The sequence below is a fragment of the Triticum urartu genome, chromosome 6A, assembly GCF_056163025.1.
Source record: "Triticum urartu cultivar PI428250 chromosome 6A, HENAU_Tu73, whole genome shotgun sequence".
In the NCBI taxonomy this organism is placed as follows: Eukaryota; Viridiplantae; Streptophyta; class Magnoliopsida; order Poales; family Poaceae; genus Triticum; species Triticum urartu.
In genome coordinates this window covers 211,728,785-211,742,890 of record NC_141878.1, presented here as the reverse complement: position 1 = coordinate 211,742,890, position 14,106 = coordinate 211,728,785, and positions in this window count along the sequence as shown.

The window sequence follows — 14,106 nt, the reverse complement described above, 5'->3', positions numbered from 1 at the left end:
GACGGCGGGGCCGGCTTGAACCTGATCTCCTCCGCTGTGCTCCAGAAACTCCAAATCCCTGACAGCGAGCTCGAAGAGACCGACACATTCCAAGGAATCAACCCGGGAAGGAGCAAGCCGAAGGGGAAGATCACGCTGCCGGTAACATTTGGCAGCGAGCTAAACTTCAGGACTGAGAAGGTCACATTCGACGTTGCCGATATCCCATTGCCCTACAATGGGATACTTGGCTGTCCAGCACTCGCCAAGTTCATGGCAGCCTCTCACTACACATATAACATGCTGAAGATGCCAGGCCCGATAAGCATCATTTCTGTCCCTGGCGACAAGAAGGATGCTCTTATCTGTGCCGACAAGATCTACCGGGAAGCAGCAGCCACGGCAGATCGCAATCCACTTGCCGCTGGAGCTCCCGGGGGAAAGAAGACCAAGTCCGGCAAGAGTTCTGATGCCCACTCCGGCAAGCCCACCTCTTCGGAGTGCTGCGCTGCCATCGAGGACGCACCATCGAGCTCCACCGGCAAGTGCAAGAAGACGATGGCAGCTCCGCCAGAGACGAAGAAGGTATCCGCCAAGGAGGGCGGCACTGGTGGTACCTTCACCATCAGTGCCACGCTCGACCCTAAATAGGAAAGCGCGCTCGTTGATTTCCTGCGGGCGAATGTCGACGTGTTCGCGTGGCAACCGTCTGACATCCCCGGTGTTCCCAGGAAAGTGATTGAGCACCACCTTGCCGTTTGTCCTCATGCGCGGCCCGTCAAGCAGAAAGTCAGGAAGCAGGCAGTGGAACGCCAAGAATTCATTGCCGAAGAGATCAAGAAACTGGAAGCAGCAGGCCTTGTCAGAGGAGTGCTCCATCCCACATGGTTGGCCAATCCTGTAGTCGTGCGCAAGGCAAACGGGAAATGGAGACTTTGCATCGATTTCACCGATGTTAACAAAGCTTGTCCCAAAGACCCATTTCCTTTGCCGCGCATTGACCAGATTGTTGACTCCACAGCCGGATGTGATTTGCTTTCATTTCTTGACGCACACTCAGGATATCATCAGATCTTCATGGCAGAAGAGGATGAGGAGAAGACCGCATTTATTACTCCATGTGGCACGTACTGTTTCGTACGGATGCCTTTCGGATTAAAAAATGCTGGTTCGACATTTGCAAGAGTAGTCCATGTTGCTCTTGAGCCACAAATACACAGAAATGTGGAAGCCTACATGGATGATATAGTGGTCAAGAGCAAGGACAGAGCAACCCTGACTCAAGATTTAGGCGAGACCTTTGCAAATCTACGCAAGATCAGCCTCAAGCTCAACCCAGAGAAGTGTGTGTTTGGAGTTCCCTCCGGCAAGCTTCTCGGGTTCTTCGTGTCTCAGCGGGGAATTGAAGCCAATCCCGACAAGATCAAGGCCATTGAGCAGATTGAAGCACCAAAGCGCGTCAAGGATGTACAGAAACTTGCCGGTTGCGTGGCTGCTCTCAGGAGGTTTATCTCTCGGTCTGCTGAGCGCGCCCTGCCGTTTTTCAAATTATTGAAAAAAGCAGGTCCAATGAAATGGACTCCGGAAGCGGAGGCTGCGCTGCAAGACCTGAAGAGATACCTGTCCTCCCCTCCAATACTTGTCGCACCTAAGCCACAAGAGAAGTTGCTGCTGTACATAGCGGCAACCAATCAAGTGGTTAGTGCTGCGTTAGTAGCGGAGAGGGAGGAAGATGATGAGCCAGCAACCGCGGCAAGCGCATCCAGCGACAAGCAGGGGGCTTCCCCGGCAAGCTCTGATCCCGACAAAGATGGTTCTGCGTAGATACACGACGAGATACACAAGAAGATGGTGCAGCGCCCAGTTTACTTTGTCAGTTCCCTTCTACAGGGGGCTAGGTCAAGGTACTCTGGTGTGCAGAAATTGCTTTTCGGCCTTCTCATGGCCTCGAGAAAGCTGCGCCATTACTTCCAAGCACATGAGATCACAGTTGTCACTCGCTTTCCGCTGAAGAGGGTACTGCAGAATCCAGAAGCGACAGGCAGGATTGTTGAGTGGGCACTGGAACTGTCGAGCTTTGGCCTCAAGTTTGAAAGCACTTCAACTATCCAGAGCAGAGCATTGGCAGAATTTATAGCAGAATGGACGCCAACACCAGATGAAGAAATTCCAGAAACAAGCATCCCCGACAAGGAAGCAAGCAAAGAGTGGCTGATGTACTTTGACGGTGCCTTTTCGCTGCAAGGCGCCGGCGCTGGTGTGCTGCTTATCGCACCCACCGGAGAGCACCTCAAGTACATAGTCCAGATGCACTTTCCCAAGGAGCAAGCAACAAACAATACTGCAGAGTATGAGGGATTGCTTGCCGGTCTCAGGATCGCGGCAGACCTTGGGATCAAGAAGCTCATTGTCAGGGGTGACTCATAGCTTGTCGTCCGCCAAGTAAACAAGAATTATCAGAGTCCGTTGATGGAAGCTTACGTTGACGAAGTGAGAAAGCTAGAAGAGCGCTTTGACGGCCTACAAATGGAGCACGTTCCAAGAGCTCAGAACGCCATTGCGGACGGCCTGTCAAAGTGCGCCGCACTTAAGCTACCTGTGGAACCAGGGATCTTTGTGCTCAAGCTGACTCAACCGTCCGTAACACCATCAACTAGACAGAGCAAGAAGAGGAAGTTGATTCCTTGTGACTGCCTGCCGGCAGAGCTTCCCGAAGCCGCCGCCAAGAAGGTCCCTAGGATCAACACCGAAGGCGCTGAGGAGCAGTCTGCTCCGGCAAACCCTAGGGTTTGTTCTGTTGAAGCAGAAGCTCTCGATAAGTTTTGCTCCGGCAAGCTTGTCGGGGAACGTCAAGCTCCGGCAGAGGTGCAGCTCCTCGCCGTAGAAGCGGGCGTTCCCGCAGCAGCTGAGAACAACACCGAGAATGCTGAGGAGCAAAATGCTCCGGCAAGCCCTAGGGTTTGTTCCGTTGAAGCAGAAGCTCCTGATGAGTTTTGCTCCGGCAAGCTTGTCGGGGAACGTCAAGCTCCGGCAGAGCCGCAGGTTCTTGCCGTAGAAGCGGATGTTCCCGCAGCGGTAGATTTGCCTTTAGTCCTTGTTGTCGAGCCACAAGCTCCAACATGGGCGCAGCAGATTGTCCGTTTCCTTCAGACAGGAGAACTTCCCGAAGAGCAAGAAGAAGCGGAAAGAGTAGCCCGGCAGTCAAGTATGTACCAGTTTGTCGACAAGGCACTGTACAGAAGAAGACTCAACGGTGTGAAATTGAAGTGTATTCCCCGGGAAGACGGACAAAAGCTGTTGGCAGAGATACACGGAGGCATATGTGGTCACCACATTGGCGCAAGAGCACTTGTCGGCAAAGCGTTCCGGCAAGGTTTCTTTTGGCCAACAGCCCTCCAGGATGCAACTGCACAAGTAACCAAGTGTGAAGCGTGCCAGTTCCATTCCAAGCAGATACACCAGCCAGCTCAAGCTCTATAGACGATCCCTTTATCCTGGCCATTTTCGGTCTGGGGGCTCGACATCCTCGGCCCCTTTCCCCGAGCTGTCGGGGGCTTTGAGTACTTGTACGTCGCAATCGACAAGTTCACAAAGTGGCCGGAAGTGGAACCAGTGAGGAAGGTGACCGCACAATCAGCCGTCAAGTTCTTCAGGTCGATTGTTTGCCGCTTCGGGATCCCTAACAGGATAATCACCGACAACGGTACACAATTCACAAGCCACACCTTCATGCAATGCGTCCAAGATCTTGGCGCCAAGATCTGCTTCGCTTCTGTTGCTCACCCGAGAAGCAACGGTCAAGCGGAGAGGGCAAATGCTGAAGTGCTGCGCGGGCTCAAGACTAGAACTTTTGACAGGCTGCACAAGTGCGGAAGAAACTGGATCGAGGAGCTGCCGGTGGCTCTTTGGTCGATCAGAACGACGCCAAATCGAGCCACTGGACAGACACCTTTCGCTCTAGTCTATGGAGCAGAGGCAGTTACCCCCACGGAACTCGTATACGGGTCACCTCGAGTGCTCGCTTATGATGAGCTCGAGCAAGAGCAGCTGCGGCAAGATGACGCGCTGCTCCTTGAGGAAGACCGTCTTCAGGATGCTGTGCGAGCTGCTCGCTACCAGCAAGCTCTGCGCCGCTACCATAGCGGCAGAGTCAATGCCAGAAGTCTCAAGGAAGGCGACCTTGTTCTTCGGCGTGTTCAGTCCGCCAAGAATTCCAACAAGTTGACGCCGAAGTGGGAAGGCCCTTACCGGGTGAAGCGAGTCACAAGGCCTGGCGCTGTCCGCCTTGAGACCAAAGATGGCGTACCAGTGAGCAACTCCTGGAACATCGAGCATCTTCGTAAGTTTTGCCCGTAAGGCGCGGTTGTCGGACCCTGTCCGGCAACCACCCTTCTGTACAAGTCTTGCCGCTGTTGCATGTAATCCTTTGTACAGAGCCAGGCGCAGACCCTGAGCACAAGTAAATGAAGCGCCGACACCCCGGGGTTATAGCATGCATGCTAGGTCGAGTCTCATCCTTGGTTAGGGTTGACAGTGCCTAACAGCGGCTAACCCCTAGCCTAGAGGTCGAGTGTCCGTCCCTTTGCTTCTCTTCCGTTCGCAGGGCTCGCATATCCTGGCCAGACCGCTTGAGGACGAGAAGGAGAAGAAGGGCACGCCGGCACCTGGGCCCCGGCAAGCCAGAATTGCCGGGGGCTGCGATATCAGATAAGTCTTCCGTCCCTCATCATGCATCCTCTTATGGACTGGGGAATGCGAAACCCCGTTTCTTCCCGAAAACTGCCGAGGGAGGCCCTGGGGCTCGTTCCCGGGGCCAAGTTTGGTCGTAGTCGCGGCAGCAAAGGGATGAAACGAGGAGGCCGCACCCACCTCGTTCCCGTCTCCGTCAAGGGAGTGAGAAAGGTCGAGCGACGTGGGAAGGCGGCAGGGCCTGTTGCCGGGAGATGAAATGTCTGTCCGAGGGATACCAAGGATTTGCTCCTTGGCGTGGGTTCAACCCGCGAGACAAATAACCCGGCAAGCATCCCCTTTTCATTAAAAAACATCCCACTCAGGTACAGTCCATAGAGGATGAAAAACATGAAAGAGAGGATTACAAGTTTTAGATGCAGCTAAGGCCCGGAGGCTTACAAATTAAAAAGATAAGATGCCCGTAATCCCTTTCCTGTCCCTCTCTTCAGGAGGTAGGTCAAGGAGGCGAAAAGGGCAAAAGGGGCGCCTAGGCGAGCTACGGGTGCCAGAAGACACCAAGAGAACATCCCGGAGGCCGTCCGAAGGCTGGACGGTGATGGCGGCGCCGGAAGCGGGGCTCGAAGACGGGGCGGCAGGACATCAGCACGCTGTCGAGGGCACCACGCCCTCGTACTCCGACCTGACGGCCTTGTCGCCAGCCCTCTTCCCCTTCCGCAGCCTCCCTACGCCAGCCGCCCAAGGAGACGACCCCGGGGAGTTCAAGGAGCCGGCGACACGGATGATGGGGTCACCGGTGCCGCACGAAGCAGTGCCCGACGCCTAGTCGGACCCGCCATCCCGCCGCCCGCTACCCTCATCATCGCTGTCGCTCTCCTCCTCGTCACTCTCGCTCGAGGGGGAGCCTTCACTATCGGAGGAGCTATCCACGCAACACTTCGCCCGAGTGCCAAAGCACCCGAAGACCTTGACGGAGAGGAGATCGCCCTCCATCAACTTAAAATGGAGGGTAAACCCCTCCATTAGGCTGTGGATACGGGCGAATGTCTTCCACCCTCGATCAAGACACATCACATTAGGGGCTGGGAATACAACGCGGACCCGCGTGCCGCTGATCCCACAGCCCCTCATGTGTAGTCTCAGTGTCTCGGGCGGGTCCAACTCCATCGCGCTCGCAAATGGAGCTGGAAGCCGGAGGCGACGACGAGGCGCCCGGCGCAGCCTGACGAAGAACTCGCAAGGGTCGTCCCCTATATGGACCGCCGTGGGGGGAGGAACCGCCGGCGGAGGCGAAGCTGGCGCGCCGCCCCGTCCGCCTCTTCCCCGAGCGCCTCGACCTCGTCCTCGACCTCGTCCCCGACCTCGCCCCCTCCCTCTTCCCCTTATGGCTGGCTCTGCCACCACGAGCACAGGAGAGGGAGGGGTGCGCTGTCTAGCGGCGACCCTCGCCGCCACCGATGAAGGGCCAGGGTTCCCTTTCTCCATGGCGAATGAGAGAAAGGGGAGCAGAAGCTGAAGAAAGGAGGAGATGAGAAAGTGCGGGCTTCTGTGCCCCCCTCCCGCTCTTTATAAAGGAGCGAGGTGGGGGCTCGGCCGCCCCGCTCAGCAAATCAAGGCACGGGAAGAGCAGGGAGTCGGGGCTAACCCGCTGCCTCTGCTCGCGACGACCCAGATTCCCACTTCCACCGTCCGCGACCCCAAACGCATGGGAGCCGTGTGGCGGGGATACAGAACCGAGGCGACGGATGAGGCGGCCTCGCCCCACCCCGTGATCGCGGGGAGTGGACGCCTCGAAAAATCGCGCACCGGCCCCGTCCAGTAAATGCACCATGCCCCCACGCCTACCTCCGTTTAGGTAGGAGGGCGTGAACCGTTCCCTTCATCATGGCTTGGCGCATGCTCGCGGGGCTTAGCCCTGTGCACGCCGCCCACGTCACCCACGACGCCGCGTTTGACGCGTGCCATTCTGGGCGTGCGCGGTGGAAGCGGAGAGATATGCGGCGTGACCTAGGCCGCGCGTGCCCGTGCACTGTTTTGGGCCTGGCCCAACAGCGCTCGGCACCGTGTCTGGCCCAGGCCCGGGGGCTCCTGTCGGTGTACTAGAGTAGGGGTACCCTAGTATCCCGAACTTGTGCACGGGCAGTCGCAGCACCCCGCGGCAAGGCTTGCCGCGGTGGCCGCCAAGACCCTCCGCGGCTACATTGAAGACCATTCAAGAACAAAGTACTCAAACCAAGGCCCCGGCCAGAGGAGCTTGCCGGGAAGGCTAGCAAAAGGAGCTTGCCGGGAAGGCCAACCAAGGCATACCAAGAAAACTTGCCGTGACGCGCCACGCGTCCCGGCAAGGCCCGGTGAGCGACAAGCTCCCGAACACGACAAGACGACGACCGCGGCAAGGAGCTTGCCGCGGGAAACCCCCACTTCGTGCCCGCGCTCCAGCACACCTGCCAACGTGTCGCTCTAGGACCCTCCCAAGCACACGTGGCAGGAGGCCGTGTAGCTAGGGGTGCGAGGTGGCAAGCAGGCGCTGACAAGATAACCATCGTGGCAAACGGTGGCGTCCCTAGCGGTCCCTTTCGGTACTGTTTAGGCGACACAGACGGGCAATTAATGCCCTTGTCCCATGCCGCCAGGGTTAGGTATGATAACACTGTAGCAGGTAGCTGTACCTACCACAGCACCTTTCCATTTTTGCCCTTTACCTCCGTTGCCATGTCGGTAACCCCTTGAGCATATAAAAGGAGGCCCGTATGCAACGAGGGGGGGGGGATAGCCAGTTCGAACTCTCATGCTCGGTCTTGCTAGCTGCTGGAGTGTACTGTAGCACTCCGCGCTCCCGAGCTAGAAATCAATACAAACCACAAAGCAGGAGTAGGGTTTTACGCACCCGTGTGGCCCGAACCTGGGTAAATTTTCCGCGTGCTCCGCCTCGATCTGCTCTTTGCGCGACCTCTGCCCCCGCCGAACCGAAAGGGACCCGGTCCGCCGGTCCCATAGGTGCCCGTGGATCAGATACCCTGGCACTATGACCGAGATTCAATAAACCATTCACCTTGGGTGTATGACCTCAGAAGGTTTTATTTATGTAAACAGAATAAGAATTACCCTTGACTTAAATGAATAACCGTATTGCAATAAATATGATCCAATCATATTATGCTCTATGCAAACACCAAATAACATTTATTTTAGGTTCAACACTAATCCCGAAGGTAAAGGGAGTGTGCGATGGTGATCTTATCAACATTGGAATCACTTCCAACTCACATCATCACCTCGCCCTTAACTAGTCTCTGTTTATTTTGCAATTCCCATTTTGAGTTACTACTCTTAGTAACTGAACCAGTATCAAATATTGAGGTGTTGTTATAAACACTAGTAAAGTACACATCAATAACATGTATATCAAATATATACTTTTGTTCACTTTGCCATCCTTCTTATCCACCAAGTATCTAGGGCAGTTCCACTTCCAGTGACCATTTCCTTTACAGTAGAAGCACTTAGTTCCAGGCTTGGGTCTAGCTTTGAGCTTCTTCATGGGAGCAGAAACTTGCTTGCTATTCTTCTTTGAAGTTCCTCTTTCTTTCCCTTTGCCCTTTTTTTCAAACTAGTGGTCTTGTTAACCATCAACACTTGATGCTATTTCTTGATTTTTACCTTCACCGATTTCAGCATCGCGAAGAGCTTGGGAATTACTTCCGTCATCCCTTGCATATTATAGTTCATCACTAAGTTCTAGTAAATTGGTGATAGTGACTAGAGAACTTTATCAATTACTATCTTATCTGGAAGATTAACTCCCACTTGATTCAAGCAATTGTAGTACCCAGACAATCTGAGCACATGCTCACTGGTTGAGCTATTCTCCTCCACCTTGTAGGCAAAGTACTGTCAGAGGTCTCATACCTCTCGACACGGGCATGAGTATGAAATAACAATTTCAACTCTTAGAACATCTTATATGCTCCATGGCATTCAAAACATTTTTGAAGTCCCGGTTCTAAGCCGTAAAGCATGGTGCACTAAACTATCAAGTAGTCATCATACCGAGCTTGTCAAACGTTCATAATGTCTGCATCTGCTCTTGCAATAGGTCTGTCACCTAGCGGTGCATCAAGGACATAATTCTTCTATGCAACAATGAGGATAATCCTGAGATCACGGACCTAGCCCGCATCATCATTTTTCAACATAGTTTTTCTCTAGGAACATATCAAAAATAAATGGGGAGCTACATCGCGAACTATTGATCTACAACATAGTTATGCCAATACTATCAGGACTAAGTTCATGATAAAATAAAGTTCAATTAATCATATACTTAAGAACTCCCACTTAGACAGACATCCCCCTAGTCATCTAAATGATCACGTGATCCAAATCAACTAAACCATGTCCGATCATCACGTGAGATGGAGTAGTTTTCAATGGTGAACATCACTATGTTGATCATATCTACTATATGATTCACGCTTGACCTTTCGGTCTCCAGTGTTCCCAGGCCATATCTGCATATGCTAGGCTCGTCAAGTTTAACCTGAGTATTCCGCGTGTGCAAAACCGGCTTGCACCCGTTGTATGTGAACGTAAAGCTTATCACACCTGATCATCACGTGGTGTCTCGGCACGACAAACTATCGCAACGGTGCATACTTAGGGAGAACACTTATACCTTGAAATTTAGTGAGAGATCATCTTATAATGCTACCGCCGAACTAAGCAGAATAAGATACATAAAGGATAAACATCACATGCAATCAAAATATGTGACGTGATATGGCCATCATCATCTTGTGCCTTTGATCTCCATCTCCAAAACACCGTCATGATCTCTATCATCACCAGCATGACACCATGATCTCCATCATCTTGATCTCTATCAACGTGTCGTCACATGGTCGTCTCACCAACTATTGCTTTTGCAACTATTGCTATGGCATAGCGATAAATTAAAGAAATTATGTGGCGCTTGCATCTTATGCAATAAAGAGACAACCATAAGGCTCCTGCCAGTTGCCGATAACTTTAACAAAACATGATCATCTCATACAACAATTTATATCTCATCATGTCTTGACCATATCACATCACAACATGCGCTGCAAAAACAAGTTAGACGTCCTCTACTTAGTTGTTGCAAGTTTTATGTGGCTGCTACGGGCTTAGCAAGAATAGTTCTAACTTACGCATCAAAAACCACAACGAGGTACAGTGATTGCTTTTTGATCTTCAGAAAGAACTTTGTTCATTTAATCCGATTCAACTAAAGTTGGAGAAACTGACACCCACCAGCCACCTGTGTGCGAAGCATGTTGGTAGAACTAGTCTCGCGTAAGCATACGCGTAATGTCGGTCTGAGCCGCTTCATCCAACAATACCGCCGAATCAAGAATCAACTAGTGATGGAAAGCAATATATATATACCCACGCCCACAACTCCTTTGTGTTCTACTCGTGCATATAACATCTACGCATAAACCGGGCTCGGATGCCACTGTTGGGGAACACAGTAATTTCAAAAAAATACCTACGCACATGAAAGATCATGGTGACGTATAGCAACATGAGGGGAGAGTGTTGTCTATGTACCCTCGTAGACCATAAGCGGAAGCGTTATGACAACGCGGTTGATGTAGTCGTACGTCTTCACGATCGACCGATCCTAGTACCGAACGTACGGCACCTCCGCGATCTGCACACGTTCAGCTCGGTGATGTCCCGCGAACTCATGATCCAGTAGAGCTTCGTGGGAGAGTTTCGTTAGCACGACGATGTGATGATGGTGATGATTTTGCTACCGGAACAGGGCTTCGCCTAAGCACCGCTATGATATAACCGAGGTGGATTATGGTGGAGGGGGGCACCGCACACGGCTAAAAGATCAACTAATCAACTTCTGTGTCCATGGTGTGCCCCCCTCCCCCGTATATAAAGGAGTGGAGGAGGGGGAGGGCCGGCCCTCTCTATGGCGTGCCCTGGGGGAGTCCTACTCCCTCCAGGAGTAGGATTCCCCCTTTCCTTGTAGAAGTAGGAGCCCTTCCAAGTAGGAGTAGGAGAGGAAGGAAGGAGGAGAGGGGGAGGAAGGAAAAGGGGGTCCGGCCCCCTTCCCAATTCGGATTGGGCTTGGGGGGCGCGCCTCCCTCTTTTCCCTTCCCTCTCCTCTATTCCACTAAGGCCCAATAAGACCCATATACTCCCCGGGGGGTTCCAGTAACCTCCCGGTACTCCGGAAAAATGCCCGAACCACTCAGAACCATTCCGATGTCCAAATATATGCTTCCAATATATCGATCTTTATGTCTTGACCATTTCGAGACTCCTCATCATGTCCGTGATCAAATCCGGGACCCCGAACTACCTTTGGTACATCAAAACACATAAACTCGTAATACCGATCGTCACCGAATGTTAAGCGTGCGGACCCTACGGGTTCGAGAACTATGTAGACATGACCGAGACTCATCTCCGGTCAATAAAAAATAGTGGAACCTGGATGCTGATATTGGTTCCTACATATTCTACGAAGATCTTCATCAGTCAAACCGCATAACGGTATACGTTTTTACCTTTGTCATCGGTATGTTACTTGCCCGAGATTCGATCGTCGGTATCTCAATACCTAGTTCAATCTTGTTACTAAAAAGTCTCTTTACTTGTTCCGTAATGCAACATCCCATAACTAACTCATTAGTCACATTGCTTGCAAGGCTTATAGTGATGTGCATTACCGAGAGAGCCCAGAGATACCTCTCCGACAATTGGAGTGACAAATCCTAATCTCGATCTATGCCAACTCAACAGTCACCATCGGAGACACCTGTAGAGCACCTTTATAATCACCCAGTTACGTTGTGACCTTTGGTAGCACACAAAGTGTTCCTCCGTTATTCGGGAGTTGCTGATCTCATAGTCATAGGCACATTTATAGTTATGGAGAAAGCAAAAGCAACAAACTAAACGATCATCGTGCTAAGCTAACGGATGGGTCAAGTCAATCACATCATTCTCTAATGATGTGATCCCATTAATCAATTGACAACTCATGTCTATAGTTTAGGAAACATAACCATCATTGATTCAATGGGCTAGTCAAGTAGAGGCGAACTAGTGACACTTTTTTGTCTAGGTATTCACACATGTACTAAGTTTCCAGTTAATACAATTCTAGCAGTATAATAAACATTTATCATGATATAAGGAAATATAAATAACAACTTTATTATTGCCTCTAGGGCATATTTCCTTCAATGCACGACCCTCAATGGGCTTTGTGTATGGAGAGATTGTGAAGGCAAAGAAAGAAATCAAAGAGGCCTTTGGTAACGTTGAGGCGCGGTACAAAGATGTGTTAGCCATAGTTGAAAAGAAGATGAAAGATAGGCTTGATGCCCCACTGCAGTTGACTGCATATTTTTTGAATCCACACTATAGTTATGTAGATCACAACATATTTGATTCTGTTGACATCAATACAGCCTTTTATTCTTGTGTGGAGACATTCTATCATGGTGATGAAAACATGCAAGACCAAGTTGTGAACTATGAAATAAGCAACACTACAAAAAAAGACACATCCATGACATTTTCGGCCGAACAATTTTTTTTTCTGTCATACATATGACACTTCTATGACAATAATTATGACAAAACCCGGTATCATCATAGATGTTGTGGGCTCCTACTTCTATGACAAAAAATCATGACAGAAAATGGGCTTTTCGTCCTGGGCGGGCCGGAGACGCAGTTGCATGACATTCTTTGGGCCGTCCATGACGGAAAAAACCATGGTAGAAGCGAGGGGGAGGAAAATTTCAGGGAGTTCCCGGTTACGGTGGGAGGTCGGGGGCCGAGCGATGCGCGTTTCTCTCGTACACGTACGCGCGTGTGTGCAAGGCGTTGGCTCTAACTGAACCCGAGCGAGGCGTTGGGCTCTAACTGAACCAGAGTGATTGCACTGCAGGCTATGCGTTACTGAACTCGAGCGATCGATCGATGGCTGTTAATTGAACCCGATCGAGCGATTCCTTCGCTACTGCTGCTAACTGAAGCCGATCGATTGGATGAACAATGAGCGTTGTGTGTGTGTGGGGGGGGGGGCGGTTGGATGAACAGTGAGCGGTGGCGTTGCCTCTGGATGAACATGACCCCGTGGTGTGGTGGAGGGCTGGATGAACGATAGAAGGTGGAGGGGTGCCCGTGGAGTGGTGGTTGAACAGGACCCCGTGGTGTGGAGGGCTGGATGAACAGTAGACGGTGGAGGGGTCCCCGTGGAGGGGTGGTTGAACAGTAGCCGGTGGAGTAGCGCGCGGTGGAGGCTAGATGAACAGGAGCCCGTGGAGGCTGGAGGAGGTCGACGGTAGCCCGTGGAGGCTGGAGGAGGTCAACGGTGGAGATGAACATTATCCCGTGGAGTCCCGTTTTGCGGTACGCCACACCCCTCCCGATGAACAGGACCCCCGTTTCGACCGCAGGAGGTCCGTTTTGTCCGTTTTGCGGTACGCCACACCTCTCCCGATGAACATGACCCCCGTTTTGACCGTAGGAGGTCCATTTCCTCCGTTTTGCGGTACGCCACACCCCTCCCGATCAACATGACCCCCATTTCGACTGTAGGAGGTCCGTTTCCTCTGTTTTGCGGTACGCCAGACCCCTCCCGATCAACAGGACCCCATTCCGAACATAGGAGGTCTGTTTCCTCCGTTGTGCAGTACGCCAGGCCTTGTTTCCATCGCCTGTTCCGTCCAAGCCCTCCCGATGAACACAACCACACATTCCATTCCGACCTAGCCGGTTGGCTCCCACGCGTTCCGTTGCCTCGCGATGAACACGACGCATTCCGTTGCCTCCCCATGAACATGACGCATTCCGTTGCCTTCCCATGAACACGACGACGACGCTGTTTCTCCGTTCCGACCCAGCCATGTACACGAGCCCTGGCCATACGTATGCGCGAGTAGGCGTTCGAGACCCCGCCCGTATGTACACATATGTGGCCGTATTTTCTTTCTTGCACCCTGGCCGCTGTACGTACGTGTACATGCTACATGCGTGCCTCTACTACGACACGTACGCACCTCTACTATGACACGTACGTGCCTCTACATCCACCAATATATATGTACGTACACGTTCGCGACCAGAATGACAATGCTACATACGCTTTGACCAGGTGGGTCCCGAGTGTCAGGCACTTCCTTGCCTGTGAAGATGTAGCTGGTGGGTCCCAACAGTCAGGGGGGCGAATCATTTTTTTGCCCAGACGCATTTCCTTGCGTGCGAAGATGTAGCTGGTGGGTCCCAGCAGTCTGGGGGAAACGTTTTTTTCGTGAAATACAGTGGCCCGTCCGGTGGGTCCCAGCTGTCAGGTGGAGGAATCATTATTTTCCACGAAATAAGGAGGCACTTCCTTGCTGCAGCCGTGGACCCAACTGTCAG